Genomic DNA, 14,419 nt, shown 5'->3' on the forward strand with positions numbered 1-14,419 from the left:
ATGTTAATGACTGTTATAAACTTTTTATGACATCAAAATAGAACTTTAATAGGTTTCTTGAAGTTGATGTCTATGCACAACGATATGATGGTAAAATGAAGATTGTACATGGCAATAAAGTCGGTATATGGGGAAATTACTTGCATGGTACTATATTAATTTAAAATAATTATCCCATTCGATTTCTTTTATATAATGAGTTTATTATAAGCGATTAAACATTTTGGACAGTGCGTTACAATGCATTCATGAACATTTTGGTATGTGATGTGATATATTCCCAAAAATGATTACAATTACAAGAAGAATATTCAGTATGTATCATTTGTGCTTTTTTATTCTAAAAAACACCCCAAACATTTCCAGAGTAATTTTCCTCATCAATTAATTTGGAATAATTTGTGGTGTCGCCTGTATAAGTAGAACTTCGTGGTGTCAGTAATAGATATTTAATTTGAACAGTCGCCCTTTTGCAATATAAACTGTCCAGAATTATTTTGTCATGAAAAAAAATCAAGCAGCGACATAAAATGACATTCCAAAAGATAAAAAAAAAGCGTAGATCAAGGCTGTGTTTGAAATGCGTTGTCATTGTTGTTTTGTTAACTTGTAAACGTTTGATATTCAACGATATTCATGTTTTTATGCAAGTTTTGAGCCATCAGTTCCACTGACAAAGCAAAGACAACACCAGAAAGCGGACATCTCTGCCTAATTCCTAGAAATTTAAATAAAAGATTAGAAACCTATTCTTTATTGAAAGTACATGTATGTACATACATGTACTTTGACAAAGAAGAAAACGATGTTTTTTAAATTAACAATGCTTAACTAAATCAAGCGTAGTAATCCTTTTATGTGATTTTAAAGTTTTTATCAAATGTACCTGTAGTAAAATTGAATGTTGTATATTATTTTAAAAAATGTTTTTTTTAATTAAAAACGTTTAAATTAAATGGACAGGTGCTTAATCTTTCATGTAATGCCATTATCAAAATTAAGTGAAAAAAGTTCTTCTGTTAAAAGTTACTAACTTTACATTCAAAAACCAACCGAGGGCAGGTTAGTTATTTCCTAGCATTCTACTAGGAAATTTGTGAGTAGCCAAGTTTGTTCATATTATATATCCGAGGGTTGGTGGAAGGACGCATGGGATAGCTATGCTGTTTTGCTAAAATCATGATGCACATAGTAAGGAAAGATCCATTGACACAAGCAAAGTCAGAGATTGTGAAGTTAATTTGTTTTATATATACCCTAGACAAACGGTTTCTTACGGTTTTGATGTTAGTGAGTTGGGTTTCTTAATTCGATGCTCCCACTTGAGGCCACGAAAACCAAAAAAATAACCATGACAATTTATGAATAATTGATTAATTATTCAATCATTATGAATAATGAAAAAGAAAGTGTTTTTTTTTTCATCGGAAACCAATTTTCACTGCAGAGACTTTTTGGAAATCATACACAAACATTTTTTTCGATCAGATTTTGACAACTGCAGTAGTAACATAGTCTAAGTATTGAATTGTAATACCTTACTTATGACTATGCTAAATGCTACAATTATCAAGTTTCCGATCGATCGACCATCAGAAGTACATACAATAACGCAGTATCTCTTTTTATGGTCTCTTAATAATATAAGAATAATTACTTTTCTTCACAACCATATTGTTGCTTTTATTATTATTATTATTATTATTATTATTATTATTATTATTATTATTATATATGCGTGTGTATTACCTTGCTTTTACATTTAAAAACCAGAATGTTCACGTAAAACCACCATAATCAAAAATATTTTCGATATTACAATGTTCGGTTTCTTTTAAACCATCAAAATCACCCTCGTGACAAACTCGTCTTTGGCTAGGTCTTTCTATATCGTTCCACGAAAACGCATTGCATATCTGTCGCTGAATTGCATTGTTAACTGGTGTACCGTTTCCGCTACGAGGTGAAATAGAATAGAAATCGTCAGAGGTGGAGTCGGTCCTTCTTAAAACTACCGATTTTCTTAGTTCCCGTTGCCCACGACGTCGGCGCTGCCATTCTTTTATTCTGTACTTAGAATGTTCATACAAAAGAGACATTAAAGCCAAAAATACGCCTATTCCTATCAAAAAGAAGGCGATTTCGATGTCGAGGAGTGAAATAGTTTTTGCCTCCGTGACCGACACTTCTCGACACTTTCCATTTTGTGGCCACATCTGGGTCTTCCACATTTGAATAAGTCCACTTTCTAGTATGGCAATAATTCTGCACATATGCAATATGTATAAATGAATTAATGCAGCATATTTCATTTCATATACAGTATATCGATTAAAATTATAACTTTTAAATGTTTAATTTTCATGAGTAGTACTAGTGAACAACACCACATAAGTTTGTGTTAATTTTAGCGTATATATTTCGTAAATGAGATTCTTAGATAGAGATTGAAATGAATGACCGCGAAATTACCATACTCCATCTGGTAATGGTTAAATATTTCCCCACTTCAGGGGAACTGCTGTTTGTTACAACAAATCAAGTACAATGATTATTGTTCACAAAACTAAGAACAAAATATCTAATTAAAGTTCTATATCAAACACATCGCGATAATAAGTACATATTTTGCTAAAACAAAATTGATAATGATCCATTTATTGATAATTTTTTTATAGATAATAACATACTCATCTGAAAAAAGTTGAACAAGCGGTGAATGATTTGGCAGCCCTACTGCATATTGGACAGGCAAGATATCAGCTGTTGCCATTGCAAGCTCACAGTTACTTGTCATGGTCAACTCAATATTTGTTTTGTCGCCGACATAAGCATAGTCTCCTTCAATCACTTTTGCAATATGGACATTCGGGTAACTGCTTAGGACAGATGGATCACTTTTGTTGAATTTTACAATGCCATTCCAAAGTTGTTTCCTTTCTGGCAAGTCTGAATTCTAAGAAATAGACAACAAAGAAAGACAATTGTCTAGTTGTTCATGATTCTGTTTAATGCATTTGTACGTTGATACAGATAAAGAAGCAGATTAAATACGAACTAGTTATTGGAATGGATATTATATGATTTCTTTGTTAAATGGTTATTTTATAATAAAAAAGGAAGATGTCCCGATAGCGGTAATCTATGCGAATTTAATCAATGAAAGCCTTATTTTAGTTTGATAGGAGGTTACCACATATATGGAAATATGCATAAGACTGATAACCGCGATAGCTGTCCCGATTCCTGAGATTCACAGCATAGATACCGGTACTTCAGTTGTAAAATTTATTTCACCTCTCACTAAATTTAAAACATCACACTTAAATTGTTTCATTTTTATTCTGTAACTTTAATTTTGTTTCCGGACTGCTATCGGATTTAGCCTTTCTGGCTAAAACCTAAACTTTAGCCAAGAGTACGAACAACACGACGCGGCAATACTTCCAATAAAATGATTGTTACAGTTTATTTTGCATGTAGACAGTTAAAAGCTGGGAAGTATGAATAATGGGAAACTCACGGAACAGCCGCGACATTACCTTCTTGTTCAATCAGCGATGTTTCCAACGTACTATAATTTATTAGCTTTCTTCACGAGAAGATGAAACGATGTACACACACGCAAAGGCCTGAATGAAATTAGTTTCAAATTAAGTAAAACAACGGTGAATGTTCTATCATATGAGAAAAAAAAGATTTCTGAAGTTGTGTCTTCACAAACACAACAAGATTCCATTGAAATAATTGTAAGACTATTCTATCATTTTTCATAACTTGCACAATTCGTTTGTTTTAATATTATAAACACATAGTTGAGTATATTAGAATAGGGTTCGTATTACTCGGATTGGTGTACCACTATGTGGTTTTTCACACAAATGGTGGCATTAACATATTGATTACAACACATCTCACAATCCTTTGTAAAACAAGTTATTAAGTCTTACCTTAAATATTGTTTCATATATTGTTGCTCCAGGAGTGCCCCATTTATACTCGGTCTGAGTGACCATCTGTTCTATATTACTAAAGGGAAGTTTCTCTTTACTGACAGTGAGGAAAGCAACGAAGTTTCCACTGTATGTTGCAACCATTACAATACAGAATATCCATCAGCAACTTAAAATTGTCCTCCCTGAAGATGACTCTGCAATATGTGCTCCACCTGTTCAATGTGAAGAAAATATACAACAATTGGTACGTGTATCTGCCATTTATTTTGCAAGATTATTTTCATTATCAATATTAAAAAAAATAAAATTTCGGAATGCTTAATCAGATTGGGATCTGCTGTAAAGATATTAATTTTCGCGGTTGCCAATTTTCGCGGATTCTATTAAATCCAAATCTATCTCAAATACATCTGTATGTGTTAGCAGCAAAAATAATTATTATGTTTTAAGTGCTAGGTCATTGGCAACAGCCTGATCAATAAGATAAACCTTATACCTTTAGTGCGTTCAAAAGTGAACACATTCGCGGGTATTAATTTTCGCAGTTTCAAAAAAGTGTTAAGCATTATATTATATAGTTTTAAAATAGATTTCGAAGGTATTATTTTTCGCGATTTTCTCTTTCAAATAGCGAAAATAGAACACCGCAAAAAATAGATGCTTCACAGTATATGAAGCTTACACTTTCTAAATTGTTTCTAGTTATAAAACGTTAATGAAATTAGTCATTGTTTCTAGTTATAAAACGTTAATGAAATTAGTCATACCCTGAGTAAGTAAAGCACCATACATGTACCAGAAGGAATCAGAGAAATGGTGCAGTCCTCGGATCTGTTCCCTTTTATGGATCTGTCGATAAAATGGATTGTACTTTTCAAATGCAAATAGAAATATTGACACTACCGGTAGAGCTATCCCGATGAACATTAACACTTTAGGGCTGAAAGGATCAAGCAATGTCGTCCATCGGGTGTCGTTGGGGTTTGGCTTCTTCAACAATATGGCAGAAAACTCGTAAAAGTAAGGATGAGTAAAGTCCATGACAGATTCCCGAAGAGAATTGATGGCCAGTGGAGCAACGATTAAGTCTATGTCCTGTAATATGAAACAAACAAATTAGATGAACTAAGTTTTAGAAATACGACTGATGCACAATCATATTTTTTGATATTTAGTGCTAAATTCTGAAATCTACTGAAAATTGAATAAGATCAATCGTTGAAACTATTGATATACTAGTATAACGTATATAATCAACCTGTTACTTGTGGTATCCGTAGCATACTATGTTAATGTAGCAAATCGGATTTTTTTTAAAACAGTTGTATTTAAACTTTCATCTAGTTTTCCGAGCAAAACTTAATTTTGGTACAGATTTTTTATGAAATACTTACGCGTCTTTGCAGCTGACCAATCATTCCTGTCCATGTGTTATTTTCCACGATAACGCGTGCACCCCACTTCCCATCAGGCGGGGGAGTTAGGTCGTACCTAATATAAACATGAATACAATCATTATCTTAAATGCATGTATTTGTGTAAGCAGCAAGAATAATCATTATGTTTTTATGTTTAAGCATAGTGCTGGGCCATTGGCAATAGCATAAAATTAGCAGAAATTATTGCGATGTGTTTATTAGTGTAAAAATACGACATACTTAAATTCTCATTGATAAGAGCTCGCATTATGAAATATTAAAAATGAGCAATCTTGTCATTGATATAGTTCCAAACATAAAAATCATCTTTTCGACTGAAAGGAAAATATTACAAGTTCTGAATTAAGTTGTTTTCGCTTTGTTTAAGTTATATATAAGATGTAGTTTCTATCATTTCATTGCTGTATATTTTATTCCCAATTAAGTAGCACTTGAGTTATGAATCATGCAAAATATGATTCATGGTTGAAAAGCTTACATACTTTTATTTTGGATATTTTGTTTTAAAATGTTATAGTAAACAAAAAAGAAAAAAAAAACATATTGCTTTTCATATAACCCTTGTTAATGGGAGATAAACTTTATATAGAATGTACTGTAGAATTCAAAATTAAGGGAGATAACTTTGTAAATTACACTAAAATACAATGGACACTGTCAGAGCAGACAGACTGGAATGAATAATTATACATTTGATCATATAGACCTATAAACAACTTATTGGCAAAAATAAAAATGTGTAGCATTATTTGGGGTGTATCAAATATAACAGAATACGCATGATTTTTACACAGACTATTACTTAACCAATTGTGACATGCTTTATAATCCTATAAGACAATTGGTGTAAAATAGTTATAAGAATATCTGTAGCCTTTTTTTTACTTAGGGGTAGTAGTATACTTGAGTTGTACTATGAAATACAGAACAGAATATTAGGAAATCGGTTTTTGATACTGGTTTTATCACGGGTATTTCAGGTCGAGCCATTTATTCTGCATATTATTTATGCATCATTGGTTTCATTAAAACATATTGAAATAGTATTTAACGGAATGATTATTGTAAAGCAAAAACAAAAACAAAAAAATAACAGGCAATGACGGTGTCTGGGGTTTGAATAAGCCTGGTAAGAAACATTTCACAGAACAACAGAATCATTCAACATCAGTAAAATATAAAGTATATTTAGAACTATTCACATAGGATTCAAGTTGCATATCATTATAGATTTACGGTTCTATAGAAAAATCATAATTGTTAATTTTGACAATCACTAAATATGGAATTGTAAGTTATATTGAAAGAAGGTTTTTGCATATGTTTTGATTATTTGAAATATGTTTCATAAATTATTAATGTAGTCATTAATTTGCATTGTAAACTTGGAAAAGGCGATATAATGTTAAAGATACTTAAGTTGAAAAAAATATCGCGCAAAGAACTAATTACTTTAAAAATTTAACGAATGAGTTTTGTAAAGATAATCAAAGCAAAGCACAATAACAAAAAAATAACAGACAATGCTTTAAAGATTGAATATATATTTAGATCAATTTAAAATACAAATACAAATGAAATATGTGTGTTAAATACAAAGTTCACTAAGACGTCAGACGAATTATTACATACGTGAAATTCATCCCATTTGATAGTTCTTTCAACAACTCAATGGTTATTCCTGTGTACTTGTTGGTTTTCTTATTCAATGTGACGAATGGGGCCCACTTTTTAAAGTTAAAAAAATACAAATAAAGTGTAAACATACACATATACATATAAATGGAATAGATAAATATTTATTCAATATGAAGAAAATATAGCACAATACTTTATAACTGATTCAATGAGAAACCAAAATTTGAAAGACTAAATATTTTCACCACAATTAAATTGAAAATTTGTCAAAACTGAGATTTTACCTTGTTTAATTTTTTTTCTATACTATCTTAAAATCTAACCTTTAAACAAACAGAATGTTAACAGGAGTTTTTTCTTATTAGATTGCAGTAAAAAAATCTAAATGATTCTTGTAAAATAAAAACAAATTGTAGTGCCATGGAGCAAATCGAATGAAAGTCGCAAATAGGATTAAATCCTAAATTATATAATCCTATTTTAACATTACTTGACTGTAACTGTATCATCAAAGTAACAGTTAGTTTAACGAAAACTCACAGGAAGAGTATTGATCAAGAATCGACGGCCATTGAATCCAAACTTCACGTTTGGAAACACGTCTGCGTGTATATTGTAACTGCCATCAATATTGACAAAACCAATGTGGGATGAAATCCTGCGCCGGTCTTTACCCCATAGCAGGGTATATAGTAAAGCCCATGGACATGATGTATTAACAGATGCCCCCTGCAAGAGAGAATTTTAGACGGTTAACAAGTGTATAATACTGAAGATTTTAATTGTTACAATTGTTTTCATAATTGAAAATAAAAGTTAAATGTAACATTCTACTGTATTGCCTTCCATATTTGTAACTACCAAGGAATTATCCTTTGACAACCATAAAATGACATTGCAGAATCTAAACATTAAGGAATACTTAAAGTTCCCTTGAACATGTAACTATGCTTCTTTTCCCTTTTATTACAGCCCTTCTGGTCATGTCATCACTTTGAATATCATAAAAAAGAACCCAAACGAAAGGTAGTTTCTCATGATCCAAAAGGAACCACAGCGCCTCGATTGGGGACTAAATTTAAAAACCATAATAGATGCTGTTGAGAAACATACCAGATCATGGATAAAGAGAGAAAAGTACCAAGAACCAGAAATCAAATCGAGTCCTTGACAGATTGGATACTTGCCATGCAATCGTTGGGACGGAATCGTATTGACAATCTCAAGAAATGTGTCAATAAAACACCCAAGTCCGTATTCAACGATCATGAGGCACACATATGTCTTTCCTCACTACATGAAAAATACGTTATCGTCCCTGTGGACAGAGCTTCAAACAACATTAAATTTGTTTGTAAGGCGCATTACCCATTCCCTTATTAATGAATTGGGACTTTATAGTAACATCCAATGTAATGAAACTTACAAACGTACTACTTTTGACAAAGATGAAATACTAAACCACCAAAATCTTCGCTGTTTCGAAAAAAATATGTACTTCATGTTTACAAATTCACATATTTTTCTATAACATCGCAAAAAGCAAAGTTTGCTTCACAGAAAGGCGGGTTTGCGATATCCTTTATTTCCTCATTGATAACACATTTGTCACATTCTGAGGAGCTTTTTTACAACAACATGTTGGCATTTCAACGGGCACTAACTGTGCTCCTCTCCTAGCTGATTCATTTTAATATTCATACGAGACTGAATTTCTTCAGAATCTCGTAAAGAATAAGTATATAAATAATGATACTAAATCCATTAACTTAACACACAGATATATTGATGATCAACAATCCTTCTTTCGGTAAATTGTTACCGTCAATAAATCCACCAGAGTTCCTGATAAAGGAGACCACAGAAACGGCTTGTTCTGCATTCTTTTTGGACCTATATCTCGAATTTGACAACAGTAGTCTTTTCAGCAGTAAGATTTATGATAAAAGAGACGACTTTAATATTAATATAATAAATTGTCTTTACATGTGCAGCAATATACTTTCATCTCCTGCATATGCTGTTTATATTTTACAATTGATTCGCTAAGCTCGAGCAAGTACTAACTACTCTGAAAAACCTAGATTTTACCCACCATTCCGTTTGAAATGCCTCTACCGTTCAGGACAATTACTGTGTTCGGTTGTCGTTATCCTAATTATTGACAACAACCGTTTTATCATCTAATTTGAAGAAATATATACTACTTTAATTATTACAAATATATGTTTTACAACGGAGATGAAAGATCAAAAGTGATTTAACATTATATAATGCACGTAGCAATCCTCCACCAGCACACAAACACACATACACACAAAATAGAAGAAAATCTATCCAAGTAAATAATCAAAGAAACTAAAATAAACCAAAACTATAATCAAGAATAGAACATAAACTATGTAAAAAATAATTGAATATACAAAACAAAACAAAAAAGCCTTTATTAACAAAATTTCAGTGACACATTCACCCAAATCATTACGTATGGAAGACATTCGTAGCAATTGGGAAAAAATTACCAATACTGATTCAGAATCTTGAAGTTTATCCATATCTTGTGTAGTAAAATGCAGTACTGCTACATTATCGAATGGTATGTTGGTGCTAACTTCAAGTTCCTTAATGCTTGTATGATCAATTACACCAACTAACCATCTTGAAAAATGTAGTAGAGAATTTCGCCAAACATGTTTTCTTCCATAATCAAATGGCTGTGAAAATAAAATAAAACAATTATTCATAACAATGTAATGAGTATTGTACACATATTATCAGTTTGAAAACAGTGTTATCGTTGAAGTGTGATAACGATATGTTGAATTCCAAGACGTTATAGTTCACCTTTTGAGCATTTCTTCGCGTAACTATATCAAATTACATATTCATTGTTAAGTGTTAAATATTGCTTTATTTAATACAATCCGCGAACAGGGTAATCAGCCCTTCCTTAAACATTACATGGGAGACTAAGGAGATATTCGTATGAAATTTAAATCTACAAGTGTAAATTGAATATACTTTACCCGTTGCAAAAATGTTTGACATGGTTTAAATCTACACAGAATGGTAAAATTAATTTTATCTGGATAGTCCTTTAACGTCGTACTTGACAAGGCGTCTATTTTAGATGAGGTCACTTCCGACATTTTGTAAATGACAACAAATATCTCCTGTTCTGACATCCGAGCAACCAAATCTAATGCCTGTCTCTCTGTAAAACACATATATTTATCAATAGCTCTTGCTTTTAAATATGATTCTACAACCAACGTAGGAAATAGCAAATATGCCATCTAGCAATGTAAAATTAGGAAAACTTATGATAAGATTGTTTTATTCTCCATTTGTCCTATTTGAATTACTTTAAGGTTATAAAAAAGAAGACACTGCAAACATAACACAGGTTTATACCACACAAATACATAAAAAAAATGTTTTTAAGATGTAAACTTTTTTTCAATTTATTTGATAGTAAAGTGAAGACGTTTGATTATTCGCCTATTTGACCTATCACTATCAGATTTAACGAAATGTTGGTTGTTTGATTTGCTGTGTAAAATGTGCTTTATGTTACAAAACATTTGTGGCATTGTTTACATGTTTTTACCTGAAACTCGTTAGTGTTAAATGATGAACAGGAACATTGTTTCTTCGGGGCACAATCTAATCTTAATGTAATGAATATTTCATATCACAACATATAAAACGTTATCGGAAGAAAGGGTAATCGATTGAAATTGGTTTAGACATCAAAGCCGAATAAATATTTAATTGGATATATTTAGGTTTGCTTAGCAATGTAATATAATTTTTAATAACATTGAAGTCTTTCATCGTGACATCCTTTTTAATACATTTAATCATTCCCTTTGTTCTATAGCATATCTTGTAATAAGATAAAAACTGTTATTCCCTGACTACCTCGTAGATTTAATCATTTGAGAAGTCATTAAAAAACTGTCAATGATACTTAGAGCTCACAATCTAATAAAATTCTTATGACAAAGAGAGATTATCGCAGAACTAAGCTGATGACAAAAGATGAATTTTTAACTTCTCTTTAAGTCTCGTCCAGAGCTCTTAATTCTTATTCATCATAAATAAAGATCATTGGGAAAATATACCCTAGAACGGCACGCACACACAAAAACAAAACAAAACAAAAATAAACAAACAAAACAAAACAAACAAAAAAGAAGAAAAAAAAAAACAAAACAAAAAACCAAACAAAAAAAAAACCAAACAAGCAAACAGACAAACAAACAAACTGATATATTACACGTATCCATTCCTTGATATGGACAATTCGTCTTTAGACCCATACGTCATAAATTAAGCGTGAAATTACATAAGCAAGTTACGAAATAATGAGAAGTAGAGTCTATTGCCTTTAAACTGATAATGTCTACAATACTCCTCAAAAAACAATACATATATGTAGAAAAATTTCATTAAATTTACATGAATTGCTTAGCTTGGCGCCGGTGCATATTTGTTTTTGTTTTTTTTTTCAATAATAATTCACGAATTAAAGACTATAACATTTTACCATTTGATTGCGTTTAAATATTACGCTAGCAAACACATAGTTTGGTAATCTGTGCTGTAAATGTTACGGTTATAATCTGATTTCCATTTTCAGGCACTTCACATATAATATATAATTTATTTTCATGATGATGAAGTTTTATAGAAATGGCATACATTAATTTTACATTATGTCATAAATAAGTTATTCGGCTGATCTTCTTCCTTTTAAACCCATAATTAATAACGTTAACGAAACATATATCCTAAACGTTGCAGACCAAAAATTGTGATGCATTTCAGTCAGCTACGTGGTTAAGATTGTAATACTTAGATGGAAAAATATCGATGTTGATAACCATGGTGAAATACAAAACATGGCACTTCACAGACAAACATAATTTTAAAGGACATATCAATTTTAGTTCAAATAAACTGATTCGTATACCTGTCAATTTCATTTTTTTACCATTTGAATTTTTTAACTTATGTAAATATTTATATACATAAACAAAGAAGAAAATATACTCATGACATTATCTCTGGATCATGTCCTTTTTACAGGTGAATCTGTACTGAGTTTGCCTAGTTCATTTTTATAAGACACTAATTTAACCTCTTCTGAAAAAAAAGCAATATTTGCCATAGACAAAGCATTTTGCTTTAAAAAGGCTAACTGGCTACTGTTTAATTCCAAAATATCTTCATCATTAAAAATGATCGCTTGTTGATTTCTGCATCACTGGAAACATTTGAAATTTGTACATCAGAATGCTAGAAAGAAATTTTGTGGTTTTGACAGAGATATTTCCCATCAAATGTTCATTATATCTGCATTTCGATAAAATAATAATTCCTTTTACCAAAAAGATACGAATCATCTTGTTTATGTTACAAATAGTCTAATTACAGTGTAAAACTGTTTTAAGGGGGTAGACCTAGGGTAAGGGGCGTGACCCTTGAAATCAGTGATATGTTTGTATCATATTCAATTTCACTAAAGCCTATCAAGCTTTCATTTGATGCAGAATGAAATCAATCCATGTTACTTTGGTACTTAGATGAGGTTGATGTCAAATGCAGAATACAAACGTTCCAATGAAATGTAAGAGTTGTGTCCCATACCTTAGGTCTACCTCCTTAATTCATACAATATGTCCACAATTGCCTGATTCTAGTGGAGTCCGAGTTTTTCATTTACTTTTGTTACTTTGTATGTATGATTTTAGTCACTTTATGTTCTTTGTTGTGTATGTCTGTTTTCCATGTCTGGTCTTTGTTCCTGGATTTCATTCTTTGGATTACCGCTATAACCTTGGTTCCCTTGATTACTCTTACAGAGGCCGTCACTGTAGGTTTTTCTATTCATTTGAAGTCTTTATTATGGAATCATAATCAAGCCTTTAAGAATTAATATACATCATTACTACAATCTCTTTGTATCTCGAACAATCATGTCAAGGTCAACACACATGGTGTTTGGTCACAAAAAAGGGGAAAAGAAATAAAAAAAATCTCAATATTGCAAGACAAACACAATTAATTCACGTTTTCCCGACTTTGAATCACCAGTTTTATCTTCGTACTTAAAAAATGTATGATTATGAAATTTACAACATAAAAGCAACAAAACAAATAAGAGTAAACGAAGCCCTCAGAAAACCAAAAACAATACTTGGAAACAAAAACATAAAAAAAACAAACAACAAAACAAATCAAACAAAACAATACAAAACTAAATAAACAAATAAAAAAAACAAAAAACAAAATGAGGTGTGATAATTATTATATTCAATTGAAACAAAATAACCTACCAATCAAATCAAAAAGAAAACAAATAGAGCTGTCTGACTACAAGATATTTTTCTATTCAAGTTTATAGTATATAATGAAACTCTGATGCTGGGGCATTAGAGGAAAAGGAACAGGACCTTAACATTTTATTGGAATTTGTCATAAGGATTTGTTTTATTGCTGCAGTTTGCCTTGAAACATTTAGAAATGATAGAAATGCCCGAAACAAAAACGAAGATTTAATTAATTAATTCTTACCTGCTCCTTTATCATAAATAACGCAGACTGATGACCATTTCAGATACGTAATAAGAGATAAAATAGCAAGCGCGGCTCCATGGTTGGTGTCTGAAGAGGTGTTCACAAAGGATCCATTCACAATAGGTCCAGGACAACCCTTACAAAACTGTAAAGGCATATCCATTAATATAACGAATTCCGTAATTTAAAACGTCAATAGAAAACGACAGCTTTTTTTCCACGGTCACTGATTTAACAATCAATTATATCACAAGATTAATATATTTATTACTCCAATGGCAGTATTCGAATGTCCGGTCAAACATGATAAGTGATATTAAATATGTCAGAAACATTATATTATGCTGATAATCTGGACTGATATCTCTGTCTATAAATAATGAGTTCCATGTAATGGAAAGGTTTAGTAATTATCATAGTTTCAGTACTTAGTCAAGGACAGTTAATGAGTTTGAATTACTATGGAGAGAAATATATATATATACTAGGCTTGGTACCGACGAGGGATTTGTCATTCAAGGAAATCAATACATCTTTAAATCAAGTAAAACTACTGATCAGTGATCACTTTTAAAGGAATTAAATTTGTATAATTTTGTTCCATTGCCAATTTAGGTTGTTGTATTTTTTGTTTTTGTTTACATTCGTTTGCGTTGATTCGTTCTTATATACATACATCTCCAACCTAAGGAGTATACATTTCATAGTAGACCCGATACTGTCAGGACTGTTATATGTACACATACTTAGTAGCACTGATATTTTCAAAGAAATTGCGTAACCAATTGTTCGTTCAGCCTT

At 31.2% G+C, this 14,419-nt stretch overlaps 1 pseudogene across 1 annotated transcript; it reads right to left on the reverse strand.

Annotated features, from left to right (window-relative positions):
- Positions 1 to 1,743: 1,743 nt before the first annotated feature.
- LOC148609640 (glutamate receptor ionotropic, kainate 2-like) lies at positions 1,744 to 14,000 on the reverse strand (annotated as a pseudogene). Its single transcript, XR_015914435.1, has 10 exons — positions 13,616 to 14,000; positions 10,060 to 10,247; positions 9,556 to 9,747; positions 7,574 to 7,762; positions 7,028 to 7,122; positions 5,351 to 5,447; positions 4,724 to 5,051; positions 3,951 to 4,168; positions 2,691 to 2,956; positions 1,744 to 2,265 (listed from the first exon to the last, which is right to left on the reverse strand). The product of XR_015914435.1 is annotated as a glutamate receptor ionotropic, kainate 2-like (transcript).
- Positions 14,001 to 14,419: the final 419 nt, after the last annotated feature.

Source organism: Perna viridis, chromosome 8, assembly GCF_037379345.1.
Source record: "Perna viridis isolate PV_CMFRI_1.1 ecotype Kerala chromosome 8, ASM3737934v1, whole genome shotgun sequence".
In the NCBI taxonomy this organism is placed as follows: domain Eukaryota; kingdom Metazoa; phylum Mollusca; class Bivalvia; order Mytilida; family Mytilidae; genus Perna; species Perna viridis.